Source organism: Chelmon rostratus, chromosome 24 (genome assembly GCF_017976325.1).
Source record: "Chelmon rostratus isolate fCheRos1 chromosome 24, fCheRos1.pri, whole genome shotgun sequence".
In the NCBI taxonomy this organism is placed as follows: Eukaryota; Metazoa; Chordata; class Actinopteri; order Chaetodontiformes; family Chaetodontidae; genus Chelmon; species Chelmon rostratus.
The window spans coordinates 5121116-5128589 of record NC_055681.1 but is presented as its reverse complement, the minus strand read 5'-3'; the positions used below and the strand labels follow the sequence as shown (position 1 = coordinate 5128589).

Here is a 7474-nt window from a genome sequence, read left to right as displayed (position 1 = left end):
CATATCCTTTACATATTGTGCAGTATTACATATTTTTTTACTGTTTTGTGTATTTTCTTCTTCTGTGCAATAGTATGAACACTATTACAATTAATCTGACGGCAGCATACATTTTGTACTCTTGTGGCAGTAGTATTCTCATACTCTGTATATAATGTGTATATATACATAACTGATTGTCTATTCTATTATTCTGTATATCTACCTGTTCATTGATTCTTTTGGTCTTTTATTGTTTGCTGCATGCAACAATTGAATTTCCCTGGCGTAGGATAAATAAAAAGTTTTTTTTTATCTTTCTCTTTTTGTCATATAAGGCACGTATAATGGTGAAGGGGGCATTTCTCTGCATTGAATGCTTCTACTAATAATAAAGTGTTTTTTACTGACACATGCTTTTACCAAAGTAACATTTCCAATGCAGGACTTTGATTTGTAATTTGGACTGAGTATTTGTTGTATTTTTATGGCCTGGTATTTGGTAATTAAATAAAGGATCTGGAAGCTTAGAATGTAAATGTGGAATTTTTATTGAGGCTGTTGATTTATCTCTTTTCTTGTCTTTTTTTACACTAAATTATTTTGATAACAAAAATGAAGTCATACCTGCTGTGCAAGCAACATTATATTCTGACTTTGTGTTGAACCACCAGTATGTCTTTTGAATTGAATTAACTACATTATTCTGTGAAATAGGTTTCATACAGCTGTATAACTGCACACGAGGCTCTCATGTTTAATGAATGTCTTGCTTTCAGGTGTCCACTATGGCTTCTCGAGCAGGTCCGAGAGCAGCAGGTACAGACGGCAGTGACTTTCAGCACCGGGAGCGAGTTGCCTCACACTACCAGATGAGGTGGGTTTTTTTTTTTTTTTTTTTTTTTACAATTAATGCAATTTAATATCATCTCTTAGAGGGACAATAAAGTAGTAAGAAGCACCAGATCCATGGGCCTTTCTTCTTTCTGTCAAAAGGACGTGTTCCAAATACACATTTAGGTGTTCATTTAATTCAGGTTTCTGTTCTGGACATTTGCTCTTATTAGAATGTTTAATATATAACATTTGTATATTTAAAAATAACATTTCAGAAAACCTGTAATCTCTAAAAAATGCTTTTTTTAATGTGAGTAATCTGCTGGGGAAGTTTCTTCAACCTTTTTCCCTGTGCATGTTCAATGTCTTGATTTTTGTCTTAAAATGTATGGAATTTTACACTACATGTCTTCAAAGGCTGTTTTCTAAAATTGATCTATATTATCCAGGGTTATATTTAACAGGGACGATGCAAGTAGGCATGAGCAATGTATATACAGTTGTGCTCATAAATGTACATACCCCTGGCAGAGTTTGTAAGATGTGTACCATTTTTAAGAAACACAGGAGTGATCAGTCAAAATACATTTATTTTAGTGGGATTCAAATTAATCTGTAAGGCATCACAGAGTAGCACAATCATTCAACATAGCAATGAAGAAAAGACAGAGTTAGAAAGTTTGCAGACCCTTCATTCTTAATAGTGTGTGTTGCCCTCTTTAGCATCAATGATGGCTAGCATTCTGTTGTGACAGTTGTAGATGAAGCCCTTTAATTTCTCAGGTGGTAAAGCTGCTCAGGTGCATAAATTCTTGGGTTGTCTTGCGTGAGCTGCATGTTTGAGATCTACCCAAAGTGGCTCAATGATATTGAGGTCAGCAGAACGTGATGGTCCCTTCAGAACCTTCACTTTTTCTGCTGTATCCACTGAAGGGTCATCGTGGCCTTGTGTTTTGGATCATCATCATCGGCCTTGTTGTCTCCTCTCCAAACACAGCGTTGATGGTTGTCAACATAAAGTTTAGTTTTGGTCCCATCACTCCAAATGACTGTGTTGCATAGGTTTTGAGGCTTGTCTCGGTGCTGTTTGGCATCTTGTAAGCAGGTTGCTTTGTGGTGTTGGTGTAGTAACAGCTTTTTTGCCTACAGCTCGACTGTGCATCCCATATTCATTGAAGTACCTACTTCTTGAAACAGCTGCACCACTTTATTGCAGAGCAGCCTGTGTTTCAGCTGAATTTGTTTGTGGGTTTGTCTTTGCATCCTGACTAATTTTCCTGGCAGTTGTGGTGGAAACCTTTGTTGGTCTTTCTGATCATGTCTTGGTATCAACAGAACCTTTAATTTTCCAGTTCTTTATCAGAGTTTGAACACCACTGATTGGCATTTTCAAATCTCTGAATATCTTTTTAAACAATTTTCCTGGTTTGTAAAGTTCAGCTAATATTTCTTGCAGGTGTTCAGACAGTTGTTGTTTTCCCTGCGGCTCAGTCACCAGCAAAGTCAGTGCAACCCTGAATGAAATGTGCAGGGGTCTCTCTCGAGCTGAGAAACTCATCGACTATTTGTACACAAACACAAGTTATCGTCAAACACGTGTGGAAACTTACCTTTAATAGCCACCTAAAACCTGTGTGTCAACTTATTGTTGTATATTATCAGGCCAAACATTCAAGGGTGTGGAAACGTTTCATGGGGACCATTTGGCTGATTTCAGTTACCATTTTGATTTGAAAAGAGCAAATACACAGTTGTGTGATAACAAATGGCCTTCTCTGACCACTGTCTCTAAATACAAGACGTTTTCTGCCACGTCAGACATATTTTCCAAACAATGGCCAATAGTTCAGATTTGTTAGGGGAATGTCAATTTATGAGCACAACTGCAGTGCTTGGAGCCATTCCTAGTTTGCAGATCATGTCCCTGCTTTGGCTTTTAATGACTAAAACACATAATCCAAAGACTAACAATCATCACAAAGGGAATGATAGACTTTTGTTATGGAAATGTAGGCAATTTAGTGCACATGTAATTCATTTGTAGCATAAAATTTCAGAAATCTAATTGTTATTGTAAGTAATCAACTGGAGCTTCAGTGTTGATTCAAAATGTTGTTGTGTCAACCCAAGTGAAATACAGATGAATATAGAAGTGCTTAGCTGTAGCTGAGCTTTGATTCAGTCGTCACTTTCACTACAGCTTCATTTTCTGTCGTTTCAAGTTTTCTCCATATGTATCCAGTGAAAGCATTGTCCTTTGTGAAAGCCAAAATGCTGACAAAATGTAGTTTGTCTGTCTGTAGTATTTGATGTACAATGAAGTAAAATTTGGTTTTAACATCCTGCTTTTGTCTTCAAATCAGCAGTTTCGAATCAATGCGCCACTGAGTTCAATTAACCCCTTAATGTACTTGTTTGTTTTGTGTGCGACTGTACCATCTCTCACATTGAGCAGCGTTGCCCTGAAGTCTGAAATCCGTAAACTCATCATTGTCCATCTGCTGATCTGGGTGCTGATGGCAGCTCAGGTAAAGCTAAACCTTTCGGCTAATAATGACACAAACCTTATATTGTTTTTAACAGGTGAGCTAGTTGTGACTGTGTCGTCTCCCATTTCTCAGGTGACGGTGAGCCAGCTCAGCCTGGTGTCCCACAAGGTAGTAGCCTCTCCATACCAGTGGGAGTACCCCTACCTCCTGAGCATCATTCCCACAGTCTTCTGCTTCTTGGCGTTGCCTCGCAACAACATCAGCTACCTGGTCATCTCCATGATCAGCGCCGGGCTCTTCTGCGTGGCCCCGCTCATCTACGGCTGCATGGAGATGTTCCCTGTGGCGCAGCAGCTCTATCGGCACGGCAAAGCCTACCGCTTCATCTTCGGCTTCTCCGCCGTGTCGGTCATGTACTTGGTGATCGTCATCGCCGTGCAGGTGCACGCCTGGCAGATCTACTACAGCAAGAAGCTTCTGGACCAGTGGTTCACCAGCACGCAGGAGAAGAAGAAAAAATGAGTTCACCTAAAGCACAGTTAGCACTGAGGTGGGTTTGTTTTTTGGGGGAACCAGTCACAGAACTGGTGGATTGAGCCAGCCGAGAGCCAGAGAAGAGGCTTCCCAAAAACAAAAAAAACTGTGATCCTTCATCTTTGTCTGTATTTGACAGTGATGATATCATTGTTGAGTTGACTGCTGCCATCACTCTGTACATTAATCCTCCAGGCAATTCATTATCGATAAACCTGTATATGTCCGGTCTGTACCTCGTGATTTCAGGTACTGACAGTGTAGAGAAATCAGAGGTAACTGGAAGAAGACTGTAACAACATGCAAGTTGATATTTTGAAAAGAAATGCAAAAATAAATTTGAATATTAGACTGGATTGCTTTGGGAGTTACCGTTCGAAGTACATGAGGGCAAAACTAATGTTTTTGAAGGATTGATAAGGGATCTTGTTTTCACCAACTGTTGTCCAGGTGATCTCTGACTTGAAGTAAAGCCACATCCAGACCAAACATGTAGGACACATAAAAACTGGAAAAACTCCAGACTGAAGTTCAACACGGATACCCTCAATGCACAGTTAAGTGTCAACAATTGACTGAACAGACACCAAATTTCCTGACTTGATTGTCTTTAGTTGATGATGATGATGTAAACTAAACCACAAAACCAAAGAAGCAGTGAAGTCTTGATTTGACTGAAAGTGAAATGCTCAGCAGCAGTTTCGATAGCAGGCTCTGTGTTTCACATCAACAGCACTAATGTACAGTATAAAATTAAGTGAGATAAATGGCACATTATACGCATTGCAACAGATGCACAGTTTACTTTGGTTTGATATACTCATAAGTGGCATTAACCCAGGGCTAAGTCCAATACGGCGTTTGATTAATCATTAGTCCACAAGTAACCGATGACAGGATCACAAGTCTATAGTGTGACCCAGTGGAACATAGTGATCTTTGAGACCAGTTTCCATTGGCCTCATCAGGTCGCTCAAATGTTCGATGCTGGTTTAATATTGCTGAACATGTAAGTTCAATCCTCAGTGAACTTCTAATTTCACCCTGTTTGAAGAAGAAAAACGGAGCAGGATTAAGTTTAGTGCTAAAGTAACAGATGAAAATTACCATCATTGATAATACGTTTGGACAATTGAATGTGATGAACTTCAAGTGTTTGTACCTGCCCACTGTGTTTTTTCATGTCCAGCGAGCCACCTGAGGCCATTTTTGTGGCGAGAACATAAGCCAGAGCCCTGTCGACCTTGTGCCACTGCTTTGCGAAGAAATCTGGAAGGTGGAAAAGAAAATAAATCCACACGCTAATGATGTTGATGTGTCATTGTTGAGACAAGACTAATAAGAGGAGTGTTGAAGAGGAGGACATCCACTTTCCCACTAAGGCGGGGCAGAAGACACTCCACCTAAAGGAAGGAGAGAAAAGCAGCCTTGAGAATTGAAATCCTCGCACAGGAAGCGCGTGAACACCTCAAATACAGATCAAAGTCTCACCAGGGATGCAACGACAGGTTGCAGGGAAACGGTGTTGCAGTAGGATTGACATCAGTGCAACTGGAAGAGAAACGCATGCATGCATCAAAGGATAGTCCAGTCCTGTGCATTTACAACAAGTGTGTCCATTTTAATGGGGAAAATATCACTCACAGATATAAAGCTGAAGGGAGTACTGATACCCCACTTTAAAAATGTGCCACAACAAGTCCACAATTTAAAGCGTGAAGTAAAAGTATTTAGTACTTCAATTCTGAAAAGTAACAGTCGTCAATGAACATTTCACCCTGTGAATGTTACACTCGTTTATATTTAATCATTATATTTTAATGTGTTATGCATTTATGTAAAAGTAGGATTTAACAGTTAATCATCGATTGATTGTTTGGTTTGGAAACATCCTGTAAATTGTGAGAAACACAGTCTCAATGCATGGATGCACTGTCCTAATAATGAAGCCATTACCAAAGCAGTTGCCAATATATTTTCTTCTATTTCATACAAAACACATTTGACAAGCTCTTCTTGTGTTTGGATGCAAATATCTAAATGTGTGACTCAAGCTGTCAGAGAAATACAGTGAAGTAAAAAGTCGTATTTTTCCCTCTGAGATGTGGAGAAGCAGAAAGCGGCCTGAGAAGAAAAGTCTCCAACTCGTACTTCAACACAGTACTTGGGTAAAAGTACTTAGTTAGTCCACCTCTGGCAGCGTCTCACCTCATCAGCTGCAGCCGGTCGGCGTCTTTCTCCAGGGCGTCAATCGACAGGAGTCTTCCGCCGGCTCGTCAACGTCCCGAAAGTCTCCTCGTCCGGCGTGTCGGGAAACAGGTGTGGGATAACTTGTCGACATGTTCGCTGCACGGCTGGAGGACATCTGTGATCAACAGTGAGCTTCCAGCGCCACTAACCACCTGCACACGCTACCGGCTCGTCAGCACTGAGTGAGTAAACATGTAACTGTCAGTCACCGTTCGTGTTGTCACAACACTGGCACCGTGTTGTTCTTTAACGCTTGAGTCAGGTTTACTACAAAACACCGCTAACATGCTTCACTATCGCCTGGAAGTTAAAGCCATGTCGGTTTGCTAATGTAGCTAGCTCGTTCCAACCCACTTCCGTGTTTGCGACATACGTCACGGTGACGTACGCGAACCTCTTTCTGGTAGCGGCTCATCAGTTTGTTGTTTAAATTGGCTTAAATGTGTTGATGTACGTAGATATCTGGCGACATGTTGACCAAAATAAATTAAAATGGTGTTGAGACGAAACGTTGACCTCTAAAAAACCCCCCACAAAACCACGCTTAGTGGGCGACACTGATAATTACGTCTGACATTTGGCATTTATGACTTGCAGTGTTCAAATTATTTCATTCAATAAATTCCAGTTATCAGTCAAAACAAGTATTTTCAGTGAAATGTACTTAAAGTATCAAAAGTAAAAGTAGTCATGATGCCACACAAGTGCTAGTTATATAAAATATATAAATAGTTATATAAAATTATATATAAAATTATTAGATTCCAATTGCGAATGCACAGAGTTGCAGGGATGGTCTAATATCATGCATTATGAGCGCATTTTGTTTTTAAAGTGCTTTACAAATGACTATTTTAGACCCTGCGAAATGTACCTGAAGTACTCATTATGCAGCTGAATGGTTATGTGTTGAACCACTGGGTTATTATTATGATGATTGGAACTTAATTTGTGGAGTACTTTTCTGAACAAAGAAAAAAAAAATGCTTATACAGTGTTGGAGATAGCAGAAGAAAAACAGCAAATAAAGTTTCAAGATAGAGTTTTAATGTTGAATCAGGACAGTTGCATGTTTTATCAGCTCATCCATTTCGGTGTGTAAAATGTGACTCTTAACATAACCAGAAACTACAGCCATCGGACACAGCTCTCCAAAACATGATAAGCATAATTGTGCACTTAATCTAAACTTATACAGGTCAAAAGTGTATGAATAATTTTTGAAGCTGGTTTTATGATTACCTGACGATCAAACATCCAGACTGCTGCATCATGCTGTCAAGGACAGGAAAAATAGGAAGTGAACAATATTTTCCAATGATCAGACAGGCGCTAATGTGCATTTAATGCATAATTTATGGAGCACATCCTGTTCATCCTTTGTT

At 39.6% G+C, this 7474-nt stretch overlaps 1 long non-coding RNA gene across 1 annotated transcript; it reads right to left on the bottom strand.

Moving 5' to 3' along the window:
• Window positions 1-1388: 1388 nt before the first annotated feature.
• Window positions 1389-6433, bottom strand: LOC121627185. Its single transcript, XR_006008011.1, has 4 exons — window positions 6048-6433; window positions 5331-5390; window positions 5002-5242; window positions 1389-4883 (listed from the first exon to the last, which is right to left on the bottom strand). It is a non-coding gene; the product is annotated as an uncharacterized LOC121627185 (long non-coding RNA).
• Window positions 6434-7474: the final 1041 nt, after the last annotated feature.